Genomic DNA, 15657 nt, shown 5'->3' with positions numbered 1-15657 from the left:
GAGAAAAGTAGCAGTTTTGTCTTTTTGGGATTTAAGATCAGATGACGACCAGAAAGCCAGTTTTCTACTATGTTGAAGGTATTCTGGGTAGCTGACCATAGTTCGGTCTGAGATGTGGCCAAGCAGATCAGGGTGGAGTCATCAGCATATTGAATACAGCTGATTTTTAGGATGACAGTATAAAGATCATTGATGAAAATAGAGAACAGAAGGGGCCCTAGTATAGAACCCTGGGGAACACCATGGAAGTTGGGTAGGAGGTTAGATAGTTTGTTTTGCCAAAGGACAGCCTGCTGTCTGCCACTCAGATAGGATTGGAACCACTGAAGGGCTTTAGTATCGAGACAGAATGTTTTCAGGGTGTAGATTAGTAGTTGGTGATCAACCATATCAAATGCCTTGGAGAGATCCACGAAGAGGGCAAAGGATAGGTTATTATTGTTGTGATTATGGTTTATGGTGTTAGAGAAGGCTAGGAGGGCTGAAGTGGTGCTGTGGTGAGGTCAGAAGCTGTACTAGGAGTCTGCCATAAGGTTATTCTGACTTAGGTGGTGCAGCAGTTGTCTATGAATACATTTTTCCATAATTTTTGCAAGTGGAGATAATATAGCTATTGGCCTATAATTAGATAGTTCAGTAGAGCTGCCTCCTTTGTGAAGTGGGATTACATAGGATATTTTCCAGATGGTGGGGATTTTGGCTTCTACTATGGTTTAGTTGATTAGTATTGAGATGGGGTAAGCAACGGCATCTGCTGCTTTTTGTAGATACTCAGCAGGGAGTAGATCAGCAGAGAGTGTATTTGGTTTTGATTTTTTGATCAAGGCACGAATAAGTGAAGTGGCAACTGGTTATAAACTGAATGAGAGTTGGTTGCTATGGGTGGTGGCCTGAGGGCTAGGGGACCTTGGAGGTAGTTGGCTAGCTAGGGCTTGGATTGTCTCAGTGAAGAATCGATTAAAACTGTCTGAGACTTCCTCAGGTTGTTTTTCAATGGTGGCTGCAGGGGTTGGGGTGGAAGTTTGTCCAGGATGTAATAGTTTATGTATACCTGCCCAAAATGTCTGAGGGTTGTTTTGATTTATTTGCTGAAGATTATTGTAGTAGTTTTTTTTTGTCTTGTAAAATGGATTTTTAGTCTCATTCCTTGATTGCCGATATTTAATGTGATCTTGGGGGTCTTTTATAGTATTCCATAATGCCCACGCTTTGTTTCTAAAGTTGATTTTTAGTTTGGACTCTTTGGAAAGCCATGGTGCAGGTTTTGCCTTTGTTCTTATTGCACAAACAGGTGCATGAGAGTCAAGGATCTCAAAGAATCTGTTGTTAAAGTAGACAACCGCTTCCTCTAGTGGATAGTATAAATGTATATTTATTATGCGGCAAAAGACATACATTGTTTGAGGATTTCATCCAGAATGTACAAGACTTGCACATACCATACAGGTACAGCAGATATAGTACACTACATGAAGAGGTATATCAGAAGGGGAGGTAGAGTTAATATATTCAAGGAGAAAGAGACACCTGAATTGGTGATAATATGGTCTCTGATGCACAGGAACCGTATGTCTGGTGCAAATGTCTCCAGGGAATCATTCTGTTTAGAGTAGGGTATCACCAGGTAGGATGTGGCTATGTAAAAGAAAGATAGACAAGGGCCATGCATCGCCCTATACAACAACCAATATGTCCATAACTCTACATTCTGAGAATTGATGTAGTTTGTCCCAAAGAATGAACTGCAGTAATTTATCTCTGGATGGGCATGTCAAGTGCATGGAAGATTTTATTACCAACAATCAAGTTGCAGTACTCTCCTTACTAACAGGTATGTCCTGAATGTGCCCCTTGACAGACACATTACAGAGCAACAAGCATCTTCATCTTAAAATCTGGCATCTATCATCCTTAACTGTTCACACATATTACATTCTTCTTACACACTATGTCATATACATACCTATGGATATTTACATGCATTGGTGTACATGTATGTATGTGGCATAGCAGTATTAGGGTGCTTGGATGGGATCATTGTCTATGACCGAACTACCCTAATATTGAATGTAAAACAACAACATTAGTTCAATCATGCACAATAGTGAAAAAAATGAAAACAATAATGACAAGAAGGGAAAACTATTTCCTCTCCCAATATTAAAACTAATCCCCCACCCCGTAACACTAGCCTCAGATTTGTCTGAATAGTGGCAGTGTTGCGGGAAGGTTTTAATGACGTTAAGGTGTAGAGGTAGGGTTGAGGTGTTGGCAGCACTAAAGTTAAGGTTAGGACTTATTACTAAAGAGGGAAGGAGGCCCCCAATGCCCCTTACTTATATCTACATTCCATACCATCGACATATCCGCTGTTCGGCCATCAGTGCCATCAACATTAAATCACACTCCTGTGTTTGCCGAACAAATGTACATTTGGTCAAACGCAGGGGAAGCACTGGGACATACGTCTGGTCAGATCAGGATTTTTCGATACTGTATCCTTGAACACCATGTGGCTTGTAGTTAGCAGTCTGTGCCCACCAACAATATCATGGTGTATAAAGATATGCCAGCACTGGGAGATGGCCCATAAATCCTGCATTATAAAGCTTCTTCCATGATTATACAGTATCCTATTCAGGCAACTCTGGAAATATGAGCTGCTTATCATTTTCTGCAGGAAAAGTAGTGAGTGTACAGTTGCACTAGTAATAAGCTAAAGTAGTAACTGTTAAACTGCAATGTACTACTGACATATTTTGTGCATACATGCCATATCACATATCTGCATGTCTGTACGAAAGTGACATTGTCTGACCATATTACAGGTCATACCTATGCACTGTACAACAGTATACCTATGTGCAGTACACCAATACCTTTTTGGGTTTCCTAGTATTGCTGCTATGCTTTTATGTGACTGCACCAGTAGGTATATTTCATGAAATGGTATCTTCAAATGAACCTCCAGTAATCTATATATTATTTATCTAACTTATCACACTATTTACTACTACTGCTATGTTATTAGTCATGTGTAATATGCAGCATATTACTGGCCCGCAACCAAAAAAAACCCTGACAAGACGGGACTAACAATAACCTGCCTGAGCACGGGCAGTATTAAAAATGGGCTGTCATTCTTGAGTTTTGGATAACCCCTCATAACTTCTGCATGATGGCAATAACTGAATCTAATGCAGGCTAAGACCAAATCATGTCACCTTGCCTAAGTTTATATTACATATCATCAAATTTTTAATTGCAAACCATAACTTGAAAGTACAATAAAAGTAATTTTTTCAGGGGCAAGCATCACTGCAGCCACCCCCCCCCCCCCCCAGGAGATTTGCTCCTACTCCTTCCTTACTTATATATACCAATTTCATGGTTCTATAACAGTTATAATAGTAGTAGGAAAAACTAAGAAAACATACTTCATAACTCTCAAAACACAAGCTTGTGTGTTTTTGACCAACAGTGATAGAGAAATTACAAAAAAAAAACATTTTCTGAATCTGCAGTCATCTGATTATAGGACAGCCAATGACATCACTGCCTACACTGTGGCCATTAAGTACAGTATGTACCAAAGCATGTGGCCAGGAATCAAAAGAGAGATCAGTGTCCCATGGCTAAAAGCTAACCACACTGATTCCCACCTAACTGATGTTTCATCAAACCTCCCCTACCATAACCCAGACTGGATTATATGCATATGGATGTTAGGCCATTACTTAAAGCTCCATTTAGGTATACTGTTTAACCCTTCCATCATTCACTCACACATTATAAAGTCAGTTATTCATTCTGTCCCACAAACTAGATATCTGCTTAAATTAAAAAAAAAAAAATACTATCTGTACTGCTTGTTTACTGCCCTTTCCTATACTAGAATAGTCTGGATCCCAGATCTGCTGGTTTCAGGAATTTAGTTTGTGTTTCTGAGTGGTCCAGACCTTGTTGTGCCAGTGGGAGGTCTTTCTGCTTATCAGTGAGAGTGGTAAGCACTAGAGCAGCCTATCTGCCACAAGAGGAGTGATCTCCCATCTCTGAAATTTACCTTATTGGCCGTTTTGAGCCAATTCCTATCCCTATCAAGTTTCTGAGTTAAAAACCTGTGTTTGCACGGGTTTGCACTTGTTTTAGCTCAGTGGATCCTGTTTGGGCATCCTGCAGACTACTACAGCACCAGAAATGAGAAGGAGAGACTTTTTGCTGTTCTAAGTACCCTTTTGGCTTTCTTTTAATTGTTTTAAGCTAGTCACACTTTAAAAATCAGTTTTTTACTGTTGTTTGCTGTATTTCTGCTGCATTGTACTGTTAATTCGTTTTTAGTGTTTGTGCACTTGTTTTACCTGTTTAAAGCTTAATATTTAACGGAATTTATTACTGTAGGCATCTCACTCAAGTGTGACAGCCTTTTCTGTGCATTTATACTGTCTTAAGTGCTTTTTTCTGCTTAAATTAAAAAAAAATATTATCTGCACTGATCATTTCCCACCCGTTCCTATACTAGAATAGTCCAGATCCAAGATCTGCTGGTTTCATGACTTTAATTTGTGTTTCTGAGTGGTCCAGACCTTGCTGTGCCAGTGGGAGGTCTTTCTGCTTATCAGTAAGAGTGGTAAGCACTAGAGCAGCCTATCTGCAGCAAGAAGAGTGGTCTCCAGCTCTGAAATTTACCTTATTGGCCATTTTGGGCTAATTCCTATCCCTTTCAAGTTTCTGAGTTAAAAACCCATGTTTGCGCAGGTTTGCACGAGTTTGCACATCACACAGCACCACTTAGCAAGGGTTAAACTATTCCCGGTGCCTTATTGTCTGCTTTTCAGTTTTTCCCTTAGAACTAGCCAGTTTCTTATTTGTAGCACTTGAATCTGCTTTTTTGTGCCCAGCACTGGTTCAGAATAGCTGATAGCACTAAATAAGCCACAAATCTCTGAAGTACTAAACCTTTCTCACTACCTAGTGACTAACAGTTCTTTTGTTACTTATTTTCCTTAAAGTTACCTAGAAGAAACAAGCCCGAGTAGTTACAACCCTCACTGTCTAGAGGAAAAAGTGATTCCAAAGTATGTCCAAGGGACAGCTCCTGGTGTTCTCTCCTGTCTACCTGATGAATCTGGGCATCTTGGGGCAATGTAGCAATTGCCTCATGTACACTGGCAACCCTCTCCTACTACCACCCAACACTACAACCTGTGAGAGATGCATTTATCTAGCCAAACTGGAGGCAAAGCTCTCTCAACCCAAGACTGAACTTGTCAGTCAGGAGGAGAAGGCAAACACTCACTCCACACCACATAGTCCCAGTACATCTACACCACCAAGACTCACACACAGATACACAAAATCATTCTTGGGGGCTCTCAATAAGAATCTACCCAAACAACAGAGACCTCCAAAGCAGAAACACAAGCAACCCCCAGCCCTCACCAAAACCCAAAAGACACATAACACACAGGCTCAGTGTGCCACTCAACCACTGCCCATAAGGCAAAACTACGTACTTAACACATTGGTCATAGGTGACTCTATAGTCAGGCACACTGATGTTCCACTCACCAGAATAGACAAGGAAAAGGTTACTGTTAGCTGCCTGTCAGGTGCCAGGATCCGCCACATAACCCATGCACTCAGGTCACTCCACAGCAAGTACAAATATGACTCAGTCATTGTAAATGTTGGTGTGAATGACCCAAGATATACCTCCCTGAATTACATGAAAAGAGACATGGAGGAGCTCTCTGATCTTGTAATCCAGGCAGGTATGACGCTATCCCTGAGTAGCATCCTACCTTCACCCAGAATGATACTGCAATACAAGGACAAAATGATTGACTTCAACAAATGGCTAAACTTCTGGTGTCATTCAAAGGGGATCCAGTATTTGTCTGCCTGGGATGACATGGTTGATAGGCCACGATGCTTTACCAGAGACGGCCTGCACCTGTCACCCCTGGGATTCCCGATACTGGCTAAAGCTTTTGCCACCCCACAGTGCTTTTTTTTAGGCAAGGCTCAAAAAACAAAACCACCACCATAACTGATACAAGCAAGCAAAAACTAAGGGTAATGCTACGCAACGCTAGAAGTCTAAACCTCAAAATGCACTCACTCGAGGCACTCCTTAAAATGGAGAATATCGATATCTGTGCAATGACTGAAACTTGGTTCAAGGCCCCAGAGAGCACCCCTGAATTACCAGGATATAACTCATACCATACCTTTTGGCCATCAAACCAGGACCGGAACACCAAGGGTGGTGGTGTGTCCATATTCATTAAGGACAGCCACACCTCCAGGCTAGTTGCCCAGCATAATTCATCTGAAATTATCTAAGTGCAACTAACTCTTAGCAAAACTGCAATCCATATTGTAGCTTGCAACAGATCCCCCAACATGCTCCAGGATTCCCACGCCTCCTTTCTTGATGTAATAGAGAATATCAGAGTCCAACCTAACACCCTAATATTGGGAGATTTTAACTACCCCACCATTAACTTTTTTTTAACCATTTACTCTTGTACCAACTCCTTTCCTCAACACTTCCTAGAATTCATAAACTCCAATGCCCTGGATCAACTTGTCCACACCCCTACCAGGGGCAATAATATCCTAGACCTAGTAATTACTAACATGAATGACAGGTGCTCCACACCTGAAGTCAACTCCTCGTTGGTCAGATCCGACCATAAACTAATCACCCTAGATATCCACATACCGCCCCCCCCCCCCCAATAAGGAAACCACAGTAAAAAACTTCTCCAAAGCAAACTTCGTGCTTCTTAAGACAGAATTGCTCAATTTCACAACATCCATGCAGATGGACAATACAGTTACCACTACCAAATCTTATACAAACGCATTCTATAAGCAACTACATGGGTGCATGGATCATGCTATCCCTAACAGAACCAAAACACAGTATTCTAAAAAAAAGGAAACCAGTCTGGTGGTCCCCTGCTATTAACAAACTCTACTACAAAAGGAAGAAACTGTTGCAAAAGAGAATAAAATCCCACAAGTGGAGGAGCTCCCTGGTCAGCCTCAGCAAGAAGCTGAGATCTCTCATAAAATCCTCCAAAGCGAACTATGAAAATAAGTTTGCCACTGACTGTAAGGACAACCACAAAGCATTCTACAGCTATGTCAAGAATCTGAATGGCAACACCCAGATCTGCTCTGAATTACAGCACAATGGCACAAAATTCACAGAACCAACTGATATTGCCAACATCCTGGCTGATAGGTTCAGTGTCAACTTTACCCCCCCCTCCTCACCTCCTAACAGGCCCATATCCATACCGGAAGAATGCAGTGTCCCTGCAATCACAACTGGAGAGGTGAAAACTGTGCTATCAAAAGCCAAGAACATAACATCCATGGGACCAGAAAATATCCCTGGCTGCATTCTACATGAACGTCAGAACGAACTATCCCCCCACCTAAGTACCTTGTTCAATCATAGCCTCTCAACAGGCTATGTACCCACTGATTGGCAGGCACATGGCAACAGTTGTACCACTCCACAAAGGGGGAGCCTCCATGGACCCCAGGAACTATCGCCCTATTAGCCTGATGAGCCTAGTCTGCAAGGCCATGGAGCGTATTATCATGGAACTCATAAACAGGGATATTGGTAACCTCCAAACTCTGGACCCTACCCAGTTCGGATTTGTGAAGGGCAGATCATGTCTCCTGAATCTGATTGACTTCTTTGAAACAGTCAGCAAAGCCGTGGACAAGGGTAAGGCAGTCTACACAGCCTATCTCGACCTTGCCAAGGCTTTTGACACCATCCCCTATTCTGGTATCATTGAAAAACTCACCAAGCTGGGCATAAATCCATACATCACAAGATGGGTTACCAACTGGCTAACAGACAGAACCCACACTGTAAACATTGCAGACTTCAGATCTGACTCCAAACCTGTGACAAGTAGAGAACCACAGGGTTCAGTCTTGGGTCCCCTCCTTTTTGGAATCTACTTCTTTGAAGTACAAGCCAACACAGAGGGCCTCTGGCTGACAAAGTTTGCAGATAACTGCAAATTGGGTGCCATAGTCGAGTCCCCAAACAACATGGGCATCCTGCAAAAGGGCCTCACTTAGACTGATGCCTGGTGGCAGAGCCATGTCCTCAAGCTCAATGCCAAAAAATGCATTGTCATCCCCTTTGGTAAAAACCATGTACCCATGGACTACCACATAGGCGGCAGCCCACTTAACGCCGAAGGTGTGATAAGAGACCTCAGGACTCTTGTGGACAGTAGCCTCTCCTTTGATAATCACATCACCACAGTAGTCAGGAAATCCTTCTACATGGCAGACCTCATCATGAAAGAGTTCTCATCCAGGGAAAAAGAAGTCATTTTCCCCCTCTACTCGGCTCTCATTAGACCCATTATAGAGTACAACGCCACATTTGGAATGTACCTTACAAGGCATCTGTAGCAGCTGGAAAGGCCACAAAAATACCTCACAAAGAGGATTATGGGACTCAGTTACCCTACACTGACCGCCTCAAAAAAATCCGGCTTTACTCCGTAGCATATCACCGACTCCGAGGTGACCTCTGCTTAACATACAATGCTATGTCAAACCCTGAGCTGCTGGACATGCTACATCTAAAGAAATCCCAATCCCTCAGAGGCACACACTCTAGAGAACTAAACCTCATCACCACAATTAACAGAACATGCTGGAGGGATAGATTATTGTTGGAGAGACTTCCCTTACTCTGGAACAAGCTGCCTATCTATGTCAAGCAGAGTTTGTCACTAGCACTCTTCAAAAAAAAATCTTGATGAGTGGATGGGTAATAGGTCATTCACCCCAGGAATCACCTCAGCAGTCCTGCTAGACAGAGGCCCAGGTAAATAGCATCCATGGGTGGCATGAGCCAGCGAACCTTGTTGGCTAGGCTTACATAGGCCCTAGGGCTGATAGCCTAGTATCTACCTATGAACCTATGAACTTCAAACTTCTAGGGACACTACAAGAAGACTATGGACAGGTATTTCAGAAAATGATAGAAGAAGGATCTCAAATACAAAATCAGTGAAATATGGGATGATACAAAGAACAGACAAGATAATGGGAGTGACATCACATGGGGAAATCAGAAAATGCTGAAAAATGAGAAACATGAAAAAGTAGGGGACGGGTTAACAGCTTCTAGTATCTAGGAGGTGTGGTATTGTGTGTGGCAGAAACATTCCAAAGAAGGTGATACATAAGTTATATCAAACAGTGGTGCTATCAGTACTGCTTATGATACAGAAACTTGGGCAATGAAGACAGAGCAGGTGTGAAAGCTAGAGGTGATGGAAATGAAGTGCCTGAGATGGGTAGTAGGATGACATGAAGACATTAGGGCAGACACCAAAGTAGCTCCAATTGCAGAGAAGGTGAGTGCATATTACTGTGGTTCAGTCATATGTCCAGGAAAGCAGAAGATGATTTGGTAAAGCAGACTGGGACAGACAAGAAGAAGACAAGGAGAGCTGAGGATGTCCAGTGAAGAGATGGATGGATTTTGTGAGGCAAGACCAAGAAAATTTGAGCATGACCATCAAAGAAGGTAAGACAGTGGCTTTGAATTGAGAGAGATGGTAACAGCTGATGCAATACCCTGACCACATTAGAATTTGGAAGAAAGGAGGTCGATAATCATGATGATTCCTAGTTCTACAGGATTTTAATTTCAATTAGGACAAAACAGGATATTGGGATATGTGCATCCCCTTCACACACTAATTTTTTTCTACATTTTTTTTTTGTATCCCAGATGACTAACCACTAACCTGCTCTCATAGGCCTCAGTTTCATTCATTCCCAGGCAAAGAGGCCACCAATGAATGCAGCAAGAGAGGAAAAGCATGTGGTGTCTTCTCTGCAAGTGTGAATGTGATTTGTGCTTTACCCTGCATCTTGCATCCATTTTGTATAAAAGTTGAGAATGTCACAACTAACTGAGGGTCCGGCTTCATCAAACTGACTAATAGCCTAGCTTTATTGCCTCCTCCATAAAACCAGGGTTGTCAATGATTTATGCACAAAGTAAAATTGTCACCAGACTGGAAAACTACTCAATAGTTCCACCCCCTTATGATGCATCATTCATGATACTGAGCTAAGGAACATTTCTATGATCTATGCCCTTCATCCCAAGCAACTGATGTAGGCACTTGCACCCCTTCTCCTGCAAGTGTGTGCCCCCATCTACAGGCTAATGAATGTTACCACATTGCATCTCACATCCCACGAGCCATCAACAAATCTCCACTTTATGTCAGGCAGAACAGACTGAAGCCATCCTCTGTCTCTCTAGGATGGGTGACACAGTGTTAGCCACTTACCATCATCCTCCACCCACAATCTTCTGCCACTCCTGGGCTTGCTTACTGAATCTGGACCATCTAAGACACAGCCAGGGCTTTATCTATTTGGGCCATGAACAGCTAACATTACCCCCAACAAGACTACCTACTCAGCTGTAACCTATACATAACTGAATAGATCACCATACATCATGCAACAGATAAACTACAAAGTGTGAATTTCTGGAAAGCCAGTGTAATTTAACCACATTTATTCATCTGTAGAGGGCACAACTTGCTTGGGTGTGTCAAGTTTTGGACATAACTCAAGACATATTCTTAAGGCCAACCTCCTCATATATTAATCAGCAGCAATAGTGCAAACTATGAGACCATACGTCTTGACATTGTGTATGAAATGAACTCTCTCTCCCTATCTCTACATGCAGTTTATGGTGACTTTAGCAGTGAAATTAAGGACTGCATGCCTGTAAACAAAAGTCACAAAGGGAAAATATCAGCCAGGCAAAAACTGCAAAGAACAAAGCAACTGCAAAACTACTACTAAGCTTTTCCCATAAAAATATTCAAGCATTTCAGGTCTGCAGTAATGCATTTTGAGATATTTTTTCTTGCATCATATTCCAATCAGCACTTAGTATAGATACTTAGCTTCTGTTTTCCAGTTAATGGTGCAAGATACAGAAAGGTTAGTTTACAGATACAACCGAGGATAGTAAAACAGAAAGGAAACACAGAGCCAAAACATTAGAATACATGCATGAATGTCTTAATATACTGCTAACCAGAAACAATGGTTTACAAAGGGAAAAGTTGGCTTTCTGAATAGTAGAGACATATGTATATTAGACACCACAGGCAAGGAGACAGGGTAAGTGACGAACAGCAGTATGACTGAGTGAACCTGGAGAGCATGACTGGACTTAAGATATCAATGCTAGACACAGCCAGGGCTTTATCTATTTATCTATAAGACAGAAACAGTTAGGTTCCCTAAGCACAAACTTTCTTTGACAAAGCCAAACTGGGATGTGCCCAGTGTCTGGAGGTCTCCTATATCCTTGTTGATAATTTCAGTGATAATTTTTTCATTGCTTTTCAAATAAGATTAGTTACACTAATGGGTCTGTAATTTTCAGGATCTGTTGAAGGTCCTCCCTTATGAATGAGGATGACCGTCACTGTTCTCCATTCTTGTGGTACAGAGCCTATTTTAAGACTATAGTTTAATAAGGATACCAGGGGTCCTGATAAGTCGTATGTTAGACTGTTTGGGAGGTATCCCAGGATTTTATTGAGGCTCATTGAGGCTATGTTCATGGCTTTAGTGAGCCAAGCCAGTACATGCACCCTAGTTATAGTTGGGTGAATTATATTTGATGGTATTTCTTGGAAAATTGTGGGGGGTGTGAGCATAATTGAAATTGAATTTGCCCACTAATGGGTTTTTTATATCACTAGACTTGGTGAATGTGTCACCATTAACCACCAGTTCAGCACATTGCTGTATGCTGCCCTTAAGGTTTCTGACATAGCTGAAGAAGGCCTTGTGTTTATCTTTCACCTGGAAGGCTATCTTCCCCTCAAAGTTGTCTTTGCTTGACCTAATTAGCCCTAATTAGCCCTCTTAGTTGCCTATTTAGTTTGATGAGAGAAATTTTATGAGAATTACCCTTCCTGATTTTTGCCATATTTTTTTTTCCTTTTGGTGTATATCCTATTTAATTCGGGATGAAACCAGGGCGGTTTGTTTCTGGGGCTAGTTCTGGGCTTACTTGTAGTATGTACAGCAGCCTCTATGCAGCCATTAACATGGTTGTAAAGAGTGTATGAAGGCAATTCAGCATTGGGTGCTGTGTTTTTGAATTTTGGAGGAGCACTGAATTTTGATAAACCATCACTTAATAAAAGTAGTTTGCCTTGGAATAGTTCCTAACAATTGCTGGTTGTACTGGGTTTACAGAGATGATTTTGATTTCAGAGGATACAGTTTTATGGTCAGACCTTATCAGGGAGGATGAGACATTGGGGGCAGCATTCTGCCATATTTGTGAGTACAAGGTCCAGAAGTGCAGTATGCTGGAACTTCTAGTGTGTGTATTCATTATTTGGTCAAGGGTGTTTGTATTTGTAAAGTCTAGAAATCTCTGTGCCTGTAGATTTGAGACCTTGTAGGATTCCCAGTCTATAGATGGGTAATTAAACTCTTGCATAAGTAGGATGTTAGGTTGGATGGTAAGTGTCTCCAGTAGCTCCAAGTATGCATTGTGAGCTTCTTGGGATATGGAGGGTGATCTATAGCTGGTTAAGATATTTATTTATTGACATTTGTTAACCAGGAAAGTCCACTGGGTCAGAAACCCATTTTCAGTGGAGGCCCAGGGAGAAAAGCTCCACAATTATGACATAAACAAGTGAATATACAGGGTTAAAATTATAAGAAAAGTACACGAAAAGAGCTCATATGTAAAAAACATATACTTGGTAGGTTAATGCAAGCATGGTAAAAGTAATACATAATAACAATAATATATACACTGTATATGGTAACATTCACAGTGATGAAAATTGTCTGAAAGGAGGAAAGATGAAATAGAAGAGGTTTTAGCTTAGTGTGTAAGTTAAGAAGAGATAAGGGGGTGGGGGGATGAAGGTGAAAAAAAGGATTATAGAGATGAAAGTGGTATCATAGCAGGAAAATGAAGGTAAGATGGATAAGATAAAAATAGGATAAGGAGCAAAAGAATAAGAAAAATTGAAGGTTTATTTATGGTGGCCTAAATTTTGGGTACAGGGACAGATGTTTTGCATCATCTTAAAAGTACTCAATTGTATTTATTACTGCTTGGTGTAACTCATTCTAAGCCTTTTGGTTTAAACACTTGGGCTTCGGACCAGTTGTTTTGCACTGAGAGGGTTTGTGGTCTGCACTGTAGTGGCAGAACAGGTAGCTTACATCCTTCTAGGTTGGGAACTGCTGATTGAGAGCTCAGTGTCTGTTATTCTAAAAGTGTATTAATTCTGGTTTAAGCACTTGGGCTTTCAGGCCAGTTATTTTACATTAAGAGGGTTCGTGGTCTGCACTCTTGTGGGAGGAGAGGCTGGACTCTGCCCTTCTGAGCTGGGAATTTCTGGTTGAAGGCTTTTAGTGCATGCATATCTGAACTGCTTCTTACTGAAGTTGGTGTGCCTTGTTTGCTGTGGCATAGACTGGATTCGGGCCTGCTGGATCTAGCTTTGTTTGTGTAACTTGAGCACTAATCCAGGCATTCTCTAAAGTATTCAATTGTATTTATTACTGCTTGGTAGTAACTTGATTAAAGTGTAGCTATCATTCTAAGTCTTTTGGATTAAGCACTTGGGCTTCAGACCAGTTGTTTTACATTAGGAAGGTTTGTGGCATGCACTGTGGTGGCAGGACAGGTAGCTTTCATCCTTCTAAGTTGGGAACTGCTGATTGAGAGCCCAGTGTCTGTTATTCTTAAAGTGTATTAGTTCTGGTTTAAGCACTTGGGCTTCAGGCCAGTTATTTTACATTAAGAAGGTTTGTGGTCTGCACTCTTGTGGGAGAAGAGGCTGGGCTCTGCCCTTCTGAGCTGGGAATTTCTGGTTAAAGGTTTATAGTGCCTGAATATTTGAACTGTATCTTACTGAAATTGGTACACCTTGTTTGCTGTAGCATAGACTAGATCCAGGCCTGCTGAATCTAGCTTTGTTTATATGCTTGTTGTTTGTTTGCTTGTTATTTCCTGGAACGCTAATTCCACCTAATACGCGCTTCTCAGCTTCTGTGGATCACTAGTGATATCTGCATTGCTTACTGTACTTATTTCCTTGTTTCACTTGAAAGAAAGTTACTGTTTGTCATTTTTGCATTTAAGTTACCTGTAACACATTGCACTTAAGTTACCTGGCACTTGCTCACTAAAGCAATTATATAAGTCAGCACTAAAAATTAAAAGCACTACACCCTCACTCCCCACTGGCCCTGGTTTTCAATTATTAAGGAATTCCCAATATTATTCTAGCATGTCCAAAGGTCAGTTGTCAATCTCCTCTCTGGTCCAGCTGGTGAATCTGGGAATCTTGAGGCAATGTTACAACTGCCTCATGTACACAGACAACCCTCTCCTCCTCCCAACAAATTCCAACACATGTGAGAGATGCAACCATATAGCCAAACTGGAGGCTAAACTCTCTCAACTCAGTACTGGCATAACCAGTCAGGAGGAGAAGGAAACCACACTCACTACAATTCCAGTCTCACATAGACCTACCATGACAGCAAACCAAACAAATAATCACACAAAAACATACTCAGAGGCTCTAAATAAAGATCTGCCAAAGCAGCAGAGACCTCCAAAGCAGACACCCAAGCAGCCGCTACCCCAAAACAAAACACGTGCAACACATATCTCACAAAGCCAGTGTGCCAAACAGTCACAGCCCTTAAGACTAAACAACACACCTGATACACTTGTAATAGGTGACTCTATCATCAGGCACACTGACGTCCCACTCACCAGGCTGAACAAGCAGAGGGTCACGGTGAGCAGCCTGTCGGGCGCTAGGATCCGCCACATAACACAAGCACTCAGGTCACTCCAAGGCAAGTACAAATATGACTCAGTCATTGTCCATGCTGGTGTGAATGACCTGAGACGTACCTCCCTGGACTACATGAAAAGAGACATAAAGGAGCTCTCTGAGCATGTAGCCCAGGCCGGTATGACCCTGACCTTGAGTAGCATCTTACCCTCACCAAGAATGATGCCACAATATGAAGACAAGATGATCAATTTCAACAATTGGCTTAAGTACTGGTGTCATTCAAAGGGGATCCAATGCCTGTCAGCTTGGGATGATATGCTCAACAAGCCACGATGCTTCGCTAGGGACAGCTTGCACCTGTCACCCCTGGGCTTTCGGATATTGGCAAAGGCTCTTGCTACCCCCATAGTGCCTTTTTAGGCAAGGCTCAAAAGACAAACCCACCTCCATAGGTATCACAAGGGATAAGAAACTAAGAGTAATGCTACTCAATGCCAGAAATCTAAACCTCAAGATGCACGCACTCGAAACTCTCCTTAGCATGGAGAACATCGATATCTGTGCAGTAACAGAAACCTGGTTCAGGGCTCCCGAGAGCACCCCAGCACTACCAGGTTATACCTCATACCATGCTTTTCAGCCCCAAAACTTGGACCGAACCACAAAAGGAGGGGGAGTATCGATATTCATCAAAGATACCCACACCTCCAGGTTGGTGGCAAAGCACGAAGCATCAGAGACTATCCATGTGCAACTA

Source organism: Protopterus annectens, chromosome 2.part2 (genome assembly GCF_019279795.1).
Source record: "Protopterus annectens isolate FY-2018-M chromosome 2.part2, PAN1.0, whole genome shotgun sequence".
Classification (NCBI taxonomy): domain Eukaryota; kingdom Metazoa; phylum Chordata; order Ceratodontiformes; family Protopteridae; genus Protopterus; species Protopterus annectens.
This window is presented reverse-complemented; position numbering follows the sequence as displayed.